This window comes from Thamnophis sirtalis, unplaced genomic scaffold, assembly GCF_051295495.1.
Source record: "Thamnophis sirtalis isolate CommonGarterSnake01/CBP01778 unplaced genomic scaffold, rThaSir2_p1.2 scaffold_5, whole genome shotgun sequence".
Lineage (NCBI taxonomy): Eukaryota > Metazoa > Chordata > Lepidosauria > Squamata > Natricidae > Thamnophis > Thamnophis sirtalis.
Window position 1 is genome coordinate 2,726,807 of NW_028261385.1, and position 16,863 is coordinate 2,743,669.

Consider the following 16,863-nt stretch of genomic DNA (forward strand, 5'->3'; position numbering starts at 1 on the left):
CTGTGTGGGGAGAGTGGGGAGGGAACTCCTCCCATGAAGCCCCTGAGCGACCTCCGGATCACGTCCGGCAGCCCCCACTCGTGTTGCAGCCACTTCCTGCGGATGTGTCCTTCAAAGGTTCCTCTGACATTCTCCTGGAGGAAGGGGGTCTCCACTTCTAAGAAGACCAAGCGATCTGCCAATCTGGGCTGGAGAGGACGCTCCTCAGGTGGTCTTGGCATCATCCCTCCCAGGGCTTCGAGGTACTGGGTGGTCAGGCCCCAGAGGAACATCAGCCATTTGTGCTTCAGGGTCTGCTCAATCTGGTCCACATCTTCTGGGCGTTCAAAGGGCAAGAAGCGGCAACGTGGCTGGAGGAAGTTATGGCCAGGAGGGATCAGCTTGGGCAGGGGCTTCCTTGGTGTGGAGGTTGCATGCTGCCAAGAGAGTCTGGCCACTGTAGGCATCACCCCCAGCGATATTTCCATGTGCTTCTTCTCCAGAGAGACCTTCACCTCCTCCAGGGCTTTCCCCTGTGGTGGCAGGTGGAAGACCTCCAGCTGACGTGGAGAAGAAGCGGTCCTCCTTCTTGGCTCCTTCACCTCTTGACTTGGGCCTGAGACCACTGCCATCTCTGAGCCAAGCATCTTCAATGGCTCCCGGAGCCTCCTGGGCAGTTGCCATCTCTGCAGCACGACTCTTTTCCTCATGTTCTTCTCTAGCTCATGCAGGTTGGCATCCCCGAGGAAAGTGATTTCAGCTGGGAGGGTGATCACCTCGGTGTGCCCTGCAGCGTGCCAGCGCGGGGCAGTTGGCAAAAACAACTGCAGGGATTTCTTGACGAGACTCACCAGCCCCCAGGTGTGCTGCATCTTCTTCCTTCTGACATGCCACTCCAGATCTTCCCGGGTTCCTTGGCTGATGAAGACTGTATCTGTTGAGCTGATATCCAACCCAAGGGCCCTTCTGGGTAAGGGAGGAGGGGGGACCTGAAATTCAACACCTGTGAACATGTGGGAGAGGGACTTTTGGTACAAAGTGACCAGCCCCCACTTGCGAGCCAAGTCTTTGTGCCTGATGTTAAGTTCAACACGCTCCAGGGCCATCATCTCCACGAAGCAGAGTTCCTTGGGTCGCAGCTGCAAAGTCCTTGTCCCAGGGGAGATAATTCTGGGGAGGGCGCCGTCTTCTCTGTCTCGGAGAGAAGCCATCTGAAGCAGCGTGGAAAACGGACCAGGCTCTCCCAGGTGAATCTTGAGAGCTTTTTGGGCCACGTGCTTCCGAAGGGCTTGGGGGAGCTTGTGGAGACCTGAATCCTTCACAGAAGGTGACCTCCTTGCAACCTTCTCCTCCTCGCTCTCTGTGTCCATCTCCTCTACACTGGGGGGCATTGGCATGAACATCTGGAGAGACTTCATCACCCTTTGGGGAACCCCCCACTGCCTCTCAATGATCTTCCTCTTGATGTGGTCCTCCAGCTTCCGGTTGGTCTCCAAGGGGACGAAAGGCAACATGCTTCTTGAGGCCACCTTGACGTCCACTCGGGGACCCTTTGGGGTGGCAGGGCTGAAGGGTGCGGCTGAGAGGAACTGCCTGAGGGATTGTTGCACAAGCTTCAGCTGCCCCCACTGGTGCTGGACCGTCTTCCGGAGCACATGGGAGTCTAGGAGCTGCCGCTGAGAGCTGGGTAGGAAAGGGATCTCTGTGTGGCCAAACTCAGAGGGGCCAAACCCCCGAGGTGGAGTCACTGGCAGATTAAAAGTCTTGGGAGCCATCTTGGACAAGGACTGGGAGTAGAAAGTAGGGAGCTGCCATAAGAGTTGGATGTGCTTGCACTTGATGTTCATCTCCACACTGTCCGCCTTCCTCCGAAGACCGAGGCTCGGCCCACCACGTGCCTGGGGGCTCCTCGGGGATAATCTGATCAGCTTCGGAAGGACTGCTTTCTTCTCCTCTGAGGTGCTCATTTTCTGGGACTTCTCCACTCGTTTAGGAAAGGCCTCCTGGGCAATTTGGAATAACTTCTTCCCGATGTGAACCTGGAACCTGGGCTTGGAGTGGAGAAGGTAGTCCAAGGTTGCCTCTCTAGTTGTGGAGGCTAAATAGGGATGTTTCGTTGAGCGCGGGGACTTGTCTTCATCAGGCCCTTCCACCCCAGGAACAATGGGGTGGAAGTCAGTCTTCATGTGCCTGAGGGCCTCTTGGATCACCCTTGGAAGCCCCCAGCGCTTGAGGTGAGCCCTCTTTCTCAAGTGCTGCTCCAGTCTTCTTCTGGTGGCCACACTCTTAAATGGGAGGACCTGAGGCCTGGTCACCACCACTACTTCTCTCTTCAGGGGCCACCGAATAAGGGGACTCGGAGCGAAGGGCAGAAAGGCCTTGAGGGACCTGAGGAGGATCACGGGCAGCCCAATTGCGTTCTGAGTCCTCTTCACCACCAAATGTTGCTCCAACTTCTCCAGAACAGCTTCAGAGACAAAGGGGAGCCCCATAGTCACAAATTCCATCTTCCTGGAGCTGCTGGACATGGTCAGAGAGGCGGTCAGAAAATCCTGTTCCTCTTCAGAAAGGAGATGTGTTCCCCTCTGGCCTTCTCCTTCACTGCTAGAAGAGGCCTCCGTCTCACTGGAGGACCCATCATCTCCGTGATGATGGAAGGTTTTCTGATGTCTCCAAAGAGTACGGTGCTTCTGGCTGTGAACAGTGGAGGCACCAGAAAAGTGGCCATATCCTGCCCAGCTGGCGTAAGGAGGACCAGACACGCTTGAAGAACTGCTAGACTCATCTTCCTCATCCTCCTGCTCATCAATGGTGCGGAAATTATTCTTCCTTTGGCCGGGCATCTGCAGGTGAGGACGCCTGAGGTCCGTGACATGGTTTGGGGAGGGGTCTGCACCTGGTAATTTGGAAGGGAGGGGCTTCCTCCTCTGGGGTCCATCTCTAGGAAGGCGTTGCCTCTTCCTGAGTAAGGGTCTGTGTCTGAGATGCCCAATCTCAGGCACGGGGTGCTCACTCCTGCTGCGGGGGGAGATGGGACTGTCCCGCAAACCAGAAATGGCTGGCAGGCTGGAGCGTTCCACATAAGAGGTGGTGGGGAGTGATGGTTTACGTAGTACAAGGTTCTCAGGCTTCAGTCTTTGGATGTGCACCACCTTCTCTGCCTCCCTGGCTGCGTGAGCACATAAGGCACAGCTGGCATTGTCACACAGAAGTCTGCGGATGGTGGTGGCCGAGTAACCGCTCTCTTTCCATGGCGACTGCTGAAGCTGTGGTTCTCCTTCCCAGCCAGTGGAACCTGCCCAAGGAAAGAAGAGGATTAAGTGGCCCATTAGGGAATCCGGTCATCAAGAAACTCTGGAGAGTTATTGTAGCTCCCGAGTCCCGCCTGATGTTCTACCCCAACAGCTGGCTGGGATTTCATTGCTGCACTGGCACAAACTGCCTACGTGCAAGGAAAATGCCACCTGAGGGCTCCTTGGTGCTCTCTGGGCTGAGATGCTTTCTTGCAGACGTTTCATGACCCGACTAGGTAGCATCATCAGTGCTGGAAGGGAGGGAGATTGGAGGAGGAGGAGGAGGAGGAGGAGGAGGAGGAGGAGGAGGAGGAGGAGGAGGAGGAGGAGGAAGAGGAGGACTGTGGGGTGCTTGGTGCTCTCTGAGCTTAGTTGTTTTCTTGCAAATATTTCATGACCCAAAGTAGGTAAATACCACCCATGTTTTGCTTCTCCAGGAACATCCCCTCCTGGGCTCTTCCCTCCACTCAGCTAAGAACATGTGAACCTTTCTGGAGGACTTCCAGTCTTGGTGCAAGAAGCGTGTCCTTTGGTCCAGTCGAGGGAACGGTCCCTGTAGCCTCCATCAGCTCTAAGGCCCTGCAGAAGATGTCATGTCTGGAGTCCTGGCAAGGCTGGTGGGTCTCTAAGCTAAAGGCCGTACCGGAAGGTCCCTGCCAGATAGGGCAATTCTGGCACCTTTAGGGTTCACTGACTTGGGTTGACTAGGCTTACCTTCTTCGCCTTGGTCAAGAACTGCCTCGTGGGGTGGACCTCTGCCTTCCAGACGATGATCCTACGGAAGACAGGAGAGAAGGCAGTTACTCCATGGGAAGAGGCTGAATGTTCTCCTTTCCCTGGCTGGGTTTGTGTGGAAGACCTTCTCAATCCCGGTCAAGGAAATGGCCATTGTGATGATGATGATCCACTAGGTTGGGGTTGACCTTTGGTGACCACCAAGGTGGATTCTCTCCAGGAACAGGAGGCAAGCAAGGTCATTTCACCTCTGAGTCCACAGATACAATGGACTTCTGCCCTCAGGACTTCTTAATGGGGTCAAAGTATAGCGGAGAACAAAACTGACAAATTGGCAGTCTAACTAAAGGCAATCAGGATACAAACCTGTGTGTGTGTGTGTGTGTGTGTGTGTGTGTGTGTGTGTGTCTGCCACAATATTACAAAAATGTTGAGACTGTGGAAAGAGTGCAGAGAAGAGCAGCAAAAAAGATTAGGGGGTTAAAAGATATGGAGAACAGTTGCAGGAATTGGGCGTGTGCCTAGTTTAAGGGAAAGAATGAGCAGGGGTGACAAGATAGCATCTTTCAATAATTGAGGGGCTGCCATAAAGAAGACGGGGGGGGGGGGGCTATTGACCTATTCTCCTAAGCAGGAGAAGTCAGGAGGAGAAGCAACTAATCAAGGAGAGAAGCAACGAGGAATGAAGAAAGTCCTAGCAGTGAGAACAATTAACCAGTGGAAGGGCACTAAAAGTTTTCATAAAGAGATTGGACAGCCATTGATCTAGAATGGCATAGGGTCTCCTGCATGAGCAAGGGGTTGGACTAGAACAGTGGTTCCCAAACTTGGCAACTTTAAGACTTGTGGATTTCAACTCCCAGAATTCTCCAGCCAGCTCCCCATTTGACTGCCTCCTTCCTTCCTTCCTTCCTTCCTTCCTTCCTTCCTTCCTTCCTTCCATCCATCCATCCATCCATCCATCCATCCATCTTCTCTCCACCCATTCTTTTTCCAGCTATCCTATCTCTCCCTTATTCCTCCCTCCCTCCCCATTTGACTACCTCCTTCCTTCCTTCCTTCCATCCATCCATCCATCCATCCATCCATCCATCCATCCATCCATCTTCTCTCCACCCATTCTTTTTCCAGCTATCCTATCTCTCCCTTATTCCTCCCTCCCTCCCCATTTGACTACCTACTTACTTCCTTCCTTCCTTCCTTCCTTCCTTCCCTCCCTCCCTCCCTCCCTCCCTCCCTCCCTCCTTCCTCAGAGCTGGCTGGAGAACTCTGGGAGTTGAAGTCCACAAGTCTTAAAGTTGCCAAGTTTGGGAACCACTGGACTAGAAGACCTCCAAGGCTCCTTCCAACTCTGTTATTGTTAGTCTCTCTCTCTCTCTCTCTCTCTCACTCACTCACTCTCACTCACTCACTCACTCACTCACTCACTCACTCTGTGTGTGTGTGTGTGTGTGTGTGAAGTGCAAGCTGTTTTTTTGTATATTTTTTTCCAATGTTAAACCATAACATGTGGAAGGAACTACTGAGCCCTCAATTCCAATTCCCCTGCTCTGAATCCAAGCAAAATGGGATCCCTGTACCTAAAATTAGCTACTAACAAATAAGGTCAGCTGACGGGGCCTTTCTCCCCGGTGGTGGGTACCATTTCTTGAAATTGGGAAGCCCCCATGCTGCAACATCTCCTTCACACAGCCAGGCCATCGTAAGAATGACTTATGCTGCCTCCCACACGAAAGAAAGAACCAAAATGTTTAGAAATTTAGCACCAAATTGTTGGAAACGTGATTACGAATCAGGCACATGCTGTCATCTGTGGTGGTCGTGCCAAAAAGAAAAAGAATATTGGCAGAAAATTCAAAGGTGGCTGATAAGAGTTAACCAAAGAGGAAAGAGAATTCAAACCAGAACTATTTCTTTTGGAAATCATAAACAATAAACATAACAAGGGGTGATCTACTTCATAATACATATTATTACGGCAGCAAGAATGGTCTTTCCCCAAAACTGGAAAAACAGGGAAATTCCACAAGAAGAGGAAGTGATTAGGAAAATTCTGATTTGTGCTGACATGGATAAATCGACGTGGGAATTGAAGAAGAAAGACGAATCAGAATATTACAAGATCTGGGATAAATTTTATCAATGGTTGGAACAAAAATGGGGAGACCCAAAATAAGCGATGACTAAGATTTATAGAATGGAGATTAGAATTGTCTATGAAATTATAATAGTGAAAATGTCAAAGCAACGTGGAGGGAAATACGATATCTTTGTATTTGTAAATACTGACTAGACCAATTGTAAATAAGCAGGGTGGTTATAATTTTTAACTTTATATTCTAGTGTGTAAGGCAAAGATATTGCCAGGACGGTTACACTCTGTCCAATGTTTTAATGTGTGTTTAATTAAAAAAAACTTTTTAAATTAAAAAAATATAAGTGTGACGGATGCTGGGAGGCCCCCTCCCAGTCCCTGCTCAGTGGGGCAGCCCTAAAGGGGGGGGCAGAGGACTCACCAGCCGCCTCCAGGAAGGCAGGTCCCTGGGGGCTCCCGATTCCGTGGTCAAAGGCCGAATTCTTTTCCAGCCCCGGGGAAAAGCCCAGGCCAAGAGCCCTCCTGGGCTGCGCTTGCTGAGGAAGAGGAGCAGGGCCACGGTGATGGTGCTGCACAGGGCGAAGCAGCCGTCCAGCGGGAGAAGGACGCAGCTGGGGGGAGGAGGAGCCATCTTTGCAAGCCAGAGCTGGAGATCCTTGGAGCCTCCCTTCTCCACGATGCCTCTCCTCCTGCATTGGCCACGGAGAGCATTCCACGCTGCATCACAAAGGATTTGTTTTCCATCCCTCTCTAGAACCAACAATCCAAAGGAACCTTTGGAAGCCTCCGGGTTCTCTGGAGCAGAAGCCACGGCTGACGGAGCACCCTGGCGCTCCAGGCGTGGGCCAATTACCTCCACTAGGCCGATACGATCCCATAGATTAGGCCTCCTCCGAATTCCATCAGCCGGCCAATGTCGGCTGGCAACTACCCGGAGGAGAGCCTTCAAAAGGTCACCCCAGGACACTGAAACCAGCATAAATACGAATCTGTTGCCAAACAAAATTTTGATCACGTGACCATGAGGATGCTGCAACGGTCACTAAGTGTGAAAAATGGTCGCAACGGTCGCTAAGTGTGAAAAATGGTCATCAGTCACTTTTTTCAATGCCATTGTATCTTCCTGATTATTAAAAGTGCAAATTCACTCAGTGTCAATCATGACTCCTGAGTCCATTTCAAAGTATTGTGCATAGAAATTTTAAAAATGGCTTGTTTCAATTTATTTTGGATAGAATCTTTTTAAAAATAGTTTAAGACAATTTAAAAAAAGAATCAACACAGAATAACACTATTTTTAAAAATCATATGCACAATAAATAAAATATTATTTTAAAATACATTAAAAAAAGAAAAGAAAAAACCCAGCTCACTTACCAGCAGGCAGGCAGAGTCAGCAGATCTTCGTAGGGATGGATGGAAGCACCCAGGGAGCCTATATATACGCAACTGCAGTAACAATGACAATGATGAAGGATTGGATTGAGTTAAAGAATCAAAGAATTCTGATCTTAGAAGGCCATGACCTGCAGGCAGGCTGGCATCATTTCTTATGGAATGAATGACAAACATAAAACGCACAAATACTTTCAAAATCATTTAATTAGAACTTTACTGCAACAATGGCTCAAAATAAAAAAAAATCCATGTGAAAACCCCAAATTGGCTATCACCAACAGAAAGAACGACACACCCAAATTTTACAGATTGGAACAAAATTCTAAGATCCAGAGATCTAATTGACAGACAGGGAAATTTAAAAACAATTGAAGAATTGGCAGATCAGAATATGAAAGGTGACTGGCTAACCTCCCTCCAAATTAAAACTAAATACAATAAAGACACTAAGATATATGGTATTGAAACAGAACCACACAAATTGAATAAAATTATTCAAAGTCTGGACAGAAAGATGATAGGGAAAATATACAAATTCCTCTTGAAGTATCAAATGGAAGAGGAAATTGGAAACTGTAAAAGAACCAATGATAAAATGGGCACAGAACTTTGGCTATAACATTGAACTAGACAAATGGGAAAAATTTTGGGGAATAAATTTAAGAATGACACTATCAATCCCATACAAGGAAAACCTTGTTCTTTCAATCCTTCCAATATTTTTTTCCTTCATTCCCTTGTCTGTTTCAATATTAAGTACATTTCTTCCTTTCTTCCTATAATTTTTTCCATTTTCTTCCTTATATTCTTTTCCATTTCAACATTGTCTTCCTTTTTTCCTTCCTTCCTTCCTATACGTCTTTCCATTTTCTTCCTTATATTATCTTTTCTGTTTCAACAGTCTTTGTTTCTTCCTTCCTTCCTTCCTTCCCTTCCTTCCTATACTTCTTCTTTCATTCATTATATTTTCTTTTCCATTTCAATATTAAGTGTAATTCTTTGTTCCTCCTTCCTTCTTTCAATCCTTCCAATACTTTTTCCTTCATTCTCTTTTCCTTCAATATTAAGTGCAATTCCTTCCTTCCTTCCTTCCTAAGTTATTTCCATTTTCTTCCTTATATTCTTTTCCATTTCAACATTGTCTTCCTTTTTTCCTTCCTTCCTTCCTATACAGACGCCCCCCCCCCTGGTCCTGTTTGGGCCCGAGGTTGTTGGTTGGTCTGTGCACCTCACGGAGCCAGCCAGCCGTTCCGATCGCCAAACTGGGTGGCGATCCAGCAACTCAGCCTGCCTGCCTCTCTGCTGCTAAGGCTGCCAAACTGCGGACACGCACCGAATTGAGGTCGCTTTCCCAGTCTCCCCGATGCCTCCAGGGCACGAATGCCTCCCCGCGATGCCTGCTTCCCAGCGGGGAGCCAAGAATTTAGAATTTAGAATTTTATTAGTATTTGTAGGCCGCCCTTTTCCCTGAGGGGACTCAGGGCGGCTCACACAAAACCGGGAAGGGGGAATACAGACATTAAGATAGAAACATATAATAAAATAGTAAGCAACATACATTCATCATTCGGGAGGGGTAACTATCCTTATCCCCAGGCCTGACGGGCGAGCCAGTTCTTCAAGGCTATGCGGAAGGCTTGGACGGTGGAGAGGGTACGAATCTCCACGGGGAGCTCGTTCCAAAGGGTCGGGGCTACTGCTGAGAAGGCCCTCCTCCTTGTAGTTGCCAGCCGACACTGGCTGGCCGATGGGATACGGAGGAGGCCTAATCTATGGGATCTTATCGGTCGCAGGGATGTAATTGGCAGAAGGCGGTCTCTCAAGTATCCAGATCCACTGCCATGTAGGGCTTTATGGGTGATTAATAGCACCTTGAAGCGCATCCGGAGATCGACAGGTAGCCAGCGCAGCTCGCGGAGGATAGGTGTTATGCGGGTGAATCGGGGTGCACCCGCAATCACTCGCGCGGCTGCGTTCTGCACTAGCTGAAGTCGCCGGATGCTCCTCAAGGGCAGCCCCATGTAGAGCACATTGCAGTATTCCAGCCTAGAGGTCACAAGGGCCCGAGTGACTGTTGTGAGAGCCTCCCGATTCAGGTAGGGTCGCAACTGGCGCACCAGGCGAACCTGGGCAAATGCCCCCCTGGTCACAGCCGTTAAGTGGTGGTCAAATGACAGCTGTGGATCCAGGAGGACTCCCAAGTTGCGAACCCTCTCTGAGGGGTATAAAATTTGACCCCCCAGCCTGAGTGGTGGAATATTAGCCAAATCTTTGGGAGGAAAACACAACAGCCACTCGGTCTTTTCTGGGTTGAGCACAAGCTTGTTAACCCTCATCCAGTCCATAACGGCCTCAAGGCCCCGGCTCATCACGTCTACCGCTTCATTGAGTTGGCACGGGGCGGACAGATACAAGGAGCCTCTCTCAACGCTCCTCCAAGACCTCTGCGCTGTCTTGCCTCCTCCGCTGTCTTAGCTGCCTCCAGGGGCCTGGAATCCCTCCTGCCTGCCTCACCGATCTCCACGCTGCCCGGCCAGTCCCCACCTCCGTGAGGGCTATCAGCAAGCCGCCAGCCGCCTCCAGGGCCGTTCTGCAAGCCAGGACTGGGAAAAAACCTCTTTGGGGTCTGTTGGGCATGCGCAGTAAAGGAGGGGGGAATTTTAAATAAAATAAAACGTGAATAAAGCAGCTGGAGGGAAAGGGAGAAATGCAAATGTGAATTGTGTAAAGCAACTGGAGGGAAGGAGAAACGTAATGCAAACAAATTAACAGGAGAAACGTAATGCAAACAAATTAACAGGAGAAACGTAATGCAAACAAATTAACAGGAGAAACGTAATGCAAACAATTAGCTGGGGGGAAAGGGAGGAATGTGAAAGTGAGCTAATAAAGAATAAAGTGTACTTAGCTGGAGGGAAGGAGAAACGTAATGCAAAGAAATTAACAGGAGAAACGTGATGCAAAGAAATTAACAGGAGAAACGTAATGCAAACAAATTAACTGGAGAAACGTAATGCAAACAAATTAACAGGAGAAACGTAATGCAAACAAATTAACAGGAGAAACGTAATGCAAAGAAATTAACAGGAGAAACGTGATGCAAACAAATTAACAGGAGAAACGTAATGCAAACAAATTAACAGGAGAAACGTAATGCAAAGAAATTAACAGGAGAAACGTAATGCAAAGAAATTAACAGGAGAAACGTAATGCAAAGAAATTAACAGGAGAAACGTAATGCAAAGAAATTAACAGGAGAAACGTAATGCAAAGAAATTAACAGGAGAAACGTAATGCAAAGAAATTAACAGGAGAAACGTGATGCAAACAAATTAACAGGAGAAACGTAATGCAAAGAAATTAACAGGAGAAACGTAATGCAAACAAATTAACAGGAGAAACGTGATGCAAAGAAATTAACAGGAGAAACGTAATGCAAACAAATTAACAGGAGAAACGTGATGCAAAGAAATTAACAGGAGAAACGTAATGCAAAGAAATTAACAGGAGAAACGTAATGCAAACAAATTAACAGGAGAAACGTGATGCAAAGAAATTAACAGGAGAAACGTGATGCAAAGAAATTAACAGGAGAAACGTAATGCAAAGAAATTAACAGGAGAAACGTAATGCAAACAAATTAACAGGAGAAACGTAATGCAAACAAATTAACAGGAGAAACGTGATGCAAAGAAATTAACAGGAGAAACGTAATGCAAACAAATTAACAGGAGAAACGTAATGCAAAGAAATTAACAGGAGAAACGTGATGCAAACAAATTAGCAGGAGAAACGTGATGCAAAGAAATTAACAGGAGAAACGTAATGCAAAGAAATTAACAGGAGAAACGTGATTCAAAGAAATTAACTGGAGAAACGTAATGCAAACAATTAGCTGGGGGGAAAGGGAGGAATGTGAAAGTGAGCTAATAAAGAATAAAGTGTACTTAGCTGGAGGGAAGGAGAAACGTAACCTAATGTGAATAAATTAGCTGGAGGGAAGGGGGAGGAGTGAAATCTGAATTGCTTCTTAAAGTAAACCACGCACACACTGGTAATAGCTCATTGAAGGAGCTGCGGTTGGGATGAATCAATTAAATTGGGGGAACTGCTGTTGAAATGTATTAATAAAAATAATTCTCTTAACCTGGGGGATAATGCAAAAGTAAATCTCAAAGTTGCTTGTTATAATTGGGTGTCTTCCACCCCCCCCCATCAACTAATCTGGGGGGAAGGGGTGTTGTGTATTCAGATACATTGGAAAGGGCCAGCAACCACTCTGCTGAGCCCTAATTGGCCGAGGGGCATTAGAGGCTGTTGCTAGCCTCCAAGAAGCAGCTAGTCTCCGCTGATTGGCAGTTGCTGTGCAGTACCTGGCTCTGATTGGTTATTTGGGTTGTTACATGTCTTATAAATACTGGGGCGCGATCTGTTAGAATCCGAATCGCTGTCACCTTGCTTATGTATAATAAATTCCATCTTACTGGCTATTCCATGGCTCCTGTGATCCCTTCAAACCCATCCACTGTGAGAGTGAGCTTGCATTGAGGATACAAGCATTCTCACAATCCGATGGACCACTTCACGAATCTCTAATTCCTAGGCTGCTTTGGCAATGAGACACACACACACTGCAGACTGGGTGAAAATGGTGGTTTCTGGCTAAACCAGAACACTTTTTATTAGGAAAGTTCAAAGAAAGCTAGTCAGCAGTTTAATACAAACAAAGGATCTCACAGTATGTTACAAATCACTTCTTGATTACACATCCTGGCAGAAAGGCAGGGAGGAGGGACAAAAGGTACTCTTTGATAAGGGGAAATGAGGAGGTATGGAATTGTAAATCACATAGAGTGCTACATTTCAGCCTAGGCATATGGAGTCTTGTTACATGAGGCGGCTTTTAATTATCAGGATGTTTAAACTTTGCAACGCTAATTCATCTCTGTGTTGCTTATATCTCAGATAATAGAGGCCTCTCATCTTTGTGTGTATCTGTGTATTGCTATTCACATAGACACTCGAAATGAATTCGGCTTCCTTATCTAAAAGCTTTCCCAGGACTGTTTTTTCCATATGGCTCTTGGCAAATGTTCACTGGGATTCTTTGATCCAGATAGATATTGATCCAGATAGATATTCTATCCTATCCTATTGATCCCAGCCAATTATGGGGTAGTTTCCCACAATCCACAACACTATTCTGTCAATATTTCCTAACAATAAAAGCCACGTGAGGGTAGACCTCCTTCCCTAGAGGGGTGGTGGGTTCAAGAGAGAGCTGTAGCACGGTATGTCAGGCACAAGAAATCGGGAAGCAAGGCTGTTGAAACGAGTCCAAGTTTATGCCACGCTGGCTCTCTACAAGAATCTGAACCCGACAATTGGTGGTAGATAAGAGGCAATGGGATTCAAGGAGGGCTGAACTTAGATCTCTTAGAATGATGACATGCTTGACTCCTCCCTCCCTCGGATTCCGCCTGACCATCTCCTACATCAGGAGTGTTGGAAGAAACGTCCTTCTGGGTTCAGCTCCAAGTGGGGGAAAAGACACTGGGAACATGGAGGCTGCTTGGAAAGACGGTTTAATGGTGGACAGGGCCACATGGCTTGAGTTCCTGAGCAGAAAAGGGAGCCGAGGTGGCGCAGTGGTTAGGGTGCAGTACTGCAGGACACTTCAGCTGACTGTTATCTGCAGTTCGGCGGTTCTAATCTCACCGGCTCAAAGGTTGATTCAGCCTTCCATCCTTCCGAGGTGGGTGAAATGAGGACCCAGACTGTGGGGGCGATATGCTGACTCTGTAAACCGCTTAGAGAGGGCTGAAAGCCCTATGAAGCGGTATATAAGTCTAACTGCTATTGCTATTGCTATTGCTATTGCTATTGCTATTGCTATCTATCTATCTATCTATCTATCTATCTATCTATCTATCTATCTATCTATCTATCATCTATCTATCTAATCATATCTATCTACCTATCTACCTAACTACCTACCTACCTACCTATCATCCATCTATCTATCTATCTATCTATCTATCTATCTATCTATCTATCTATCTATCTATCTATCTATCTTAGATAAGAGCCGAGGTGGTGCAGTGGTTAGGGTGCAGGACTGCAGGCCACTTCAGCTGACTGTTATCTGCAGCTCAGCGGTTCTAATCTCACCGACTCAAGGTTGACTCAGCCTTCCATCCTTCCGAGGTGGGTGAAATGAGGACCCAGACTGTGGGGGCAATATGCTGACTCTGTAAACCGCTTAGAGAGGGCTGAAAGCCCTATGAAGCGGTATATAAGTCTAACTGCTATTGCTATTGCTATCCCATGCTTCCAAATGTTGGGTGAAGAAGAAAAAAGAACAAATCCTGAAAGTTCCCGGCTTTATGCCCTCTCTGGCTTTTGATCATGAGCTTGTATTTTGAATGGTTGTCAGACTCCCATGGGGCCATGCAGGGACAACTCTCTAGGCTGTGTTTTGAGTCCAAGTTTGGTTGAGTTCCCAGAGGCCATGTAGTGAGTTGTCTCTTACTAACAGAATTACAGAGCTGGGAGGGACCTTGGAGGTCTTCTAGTCCAGCCCCCTGCTCAAGCAGGAGACCCTATACCATTTCAGACAAGTGAGTTTCTGTAGAAGGCTAATCCTATCTTTGTTATGTAAACTAACTCAGGACCTCTAATGTAACAGAATTACAGAGCTGGGAGGGACCTTGGAGGTCTTCTAGTCCAGCCCCCTGCTCAAGCAGGAGACCCTATACCATTTCAGACAAGTGAGTTTCTGTAGAAGGCTAATCCTATCTTTGTTATGTAAACTAACTCAGGACCTCTAATGTAACAGAATTAGAGAGCTGGGAGGGACCTTGGAGGTCTTCTAGTCCAGCCCCCTGCTCAAGCAGGAGACCGTATACCATTTCAGACAAGTGAGGTTCTGTAGAAGGCTAATCTTATCTTTGTTATGTAAACTAACTCAGGGCCTCTAATGGCCCATTGAAAAAGGTGGGGGCTATTAAGAGTGAGTCTGTTTCCTGCCTAAAAACATGTTTATCTATTTCTGATTCAGGGAAATATAATATTCTGCCTTTTCAATATTTCCCAGGATATTTCATTTTTCTAGGAGAGGGCTGGGTGCTAACTTCCTACAGGAGTCTGCAAACTTGGCAGCTTTAAGACTTGTGGACTTCAACTCCCAGAATTCTCCAGCCAGCATAGCTCACAAGTCTTAAAGCATAGCTGGCTGGAGAATTCTGGGAGTGGAAGTCCACAAGTCTTAAAGCTGCCAAGTTTGAAGGCCTCTGTTCTATATCATGCTTGCAGCTGGCTTATTGAAGGAATAAAATCTGGATTCCCAGGAGGGAGGGGCTGCATTTCAGAGGGGCAAGAGGCAACTCAGTTCAGATAATTTGTGTGAGAGAAAGAGGATGAAGACAGCTGCTCCTTAATAGTTCCCGGAGTATACCTTTAGTGGTGCAAGTAAATTTAGTCTGGCAAGACTTTCTCTATAGGTGAGGAACAAGAAACGAATCTGCTTAGAAGAATCATCCTTTCTTGGTTTTGGGAGCCTGACAGGGAGGGAGAAATTTTTATGGGAGAACGAGAGTTCTTAATATTTCTTCATTTCATTTATTTCATTTATTAAATTTATAGGCCGCCCAATCCTGGAGGACTCCGGGCGGCTTACAACGAAAGAAGAAAAAAAGAAAAGCAAAATAAGTAAAAAAAATAGTTTAAAATTCACAACACACATACGTTCTAATCGGGGCTGGACCTTAACACTAAGGTCAACAGCCCCAGGCCTGCCAGAACAGCCAGCATTCGCTGGCTGGGGAATTCTGGGAGTTGAAGTCCGGACATCTTCAAGTTGCTAAGGTTGGGAAACACTGCCTTAGATATCTGGAACTGAAGTACACAAGGCCTAAAGTTGCTCCGGTTGGACACCCCTACGGCCAGTGATGGGATACGACCGGTACCCCCCTGTACAGGCGTACTGGTGCCTGCTGGGAGCACAGGTACCGTTCCGGAGGGCCCACCTGCCCGGCTGCTCTCCGCCGAGCAGGTGGAGCATTGCGGGTGGTGGGTATGCATACATGCGCATGCGGTGGTCGCCCGGCCCCATTGCAACGGTTGCAACGGGAGCTGGAACCCAGCACTGCCTACGGCGTGTCCATTTTCCCCACCTCATGACTGAAGCTGCCCTGCTTGAAGGGGACTTTGGGGTGCCCCATTGCCTGGAGCCTTTGGAGAGGTCTTCAGAGCACGCGATCATGTATGTAGTTACAGCCAGGGCTTCCTGAGCAATTCTGCAAGGACTGAGATTGTAATGCAGCAACAAAAATTAGGTCAGCCTTGGCCTTGTCCCAGCGATGGACTCCCTCCCCTCCCCTCCCCTCCCCCACCCCATCAACTGCTAGTAAAGGAGGAGAAGGACATGAAGTCTCCAATGAGCATCTCTTTTGTGTGAACAATTCTCTGGGGCAGAAATATCCCCGCACCTCTAGGAAATCAGGAGACCCTGTTGGACAGGCTGGGATGGCTCCAGTGGTGTGATCTGTTTTAGGACACCAGTCAAACACGTCCCCACTTTACTTCCCCCTGTTACCCACCCACCCCCATCCCATGCTGGAATCTATTCAGAGAGGGGGGGGGGGGAAGGGACCAAGCTGCAAAGTTAAGAGTGGCTCTCAAAGCTTTCCTTTCGCCTGTCCAGCCTTTGGGGCTGCTGACCCAGGGAGTTGTTGGGTGTGACAGAGAGAGGCCCCAGGTTCTTACTACCCAGAGAAAGACAAGGTCTCCACCAAGTCACCCTCAGCTGCTAGACACGGAAATCCATGGAGAACTCTTGACAACATTGTGGAGGTACTCTGCTGGCCCTTTTCCAGGGGATTAGAGAGATAGATAGATGATAGATAGATAGATAGATAGATAGATAGATAGATAGATAGATAGATAGATAGATAGATAGATAGCAATAGCAATAGCAATAGCAATAGCAGTAGACTTATATACCGCTTCATAGGCCTTTCAGGCCTCTCTAAGCGGTTTACAGAGAGTCAGCATATTGCCCCCAACAATCTGGGTCCTCATTTTACCCACCTCGGAAGGATGGAAGGCTGAGTCAACCCTGAGCCGGTGAGATTTGAACCGCTGACCTGCTGATCTAGCAGTAGCCTGCAGTGCTGCATTTAACCACTGCGCCACCTTGGCTCTTAGATAGATAGATGGATGGATGGATGGATGGATGGATGGATGGATGGATGGATGGATGGATTGCAATGTATGTATGGAGAGGGAGATATGGATGAATAGATGGATATATATAAGACAGAGAGAGAGATAAAACGATAGATGGACGAGAGACAGACAGGA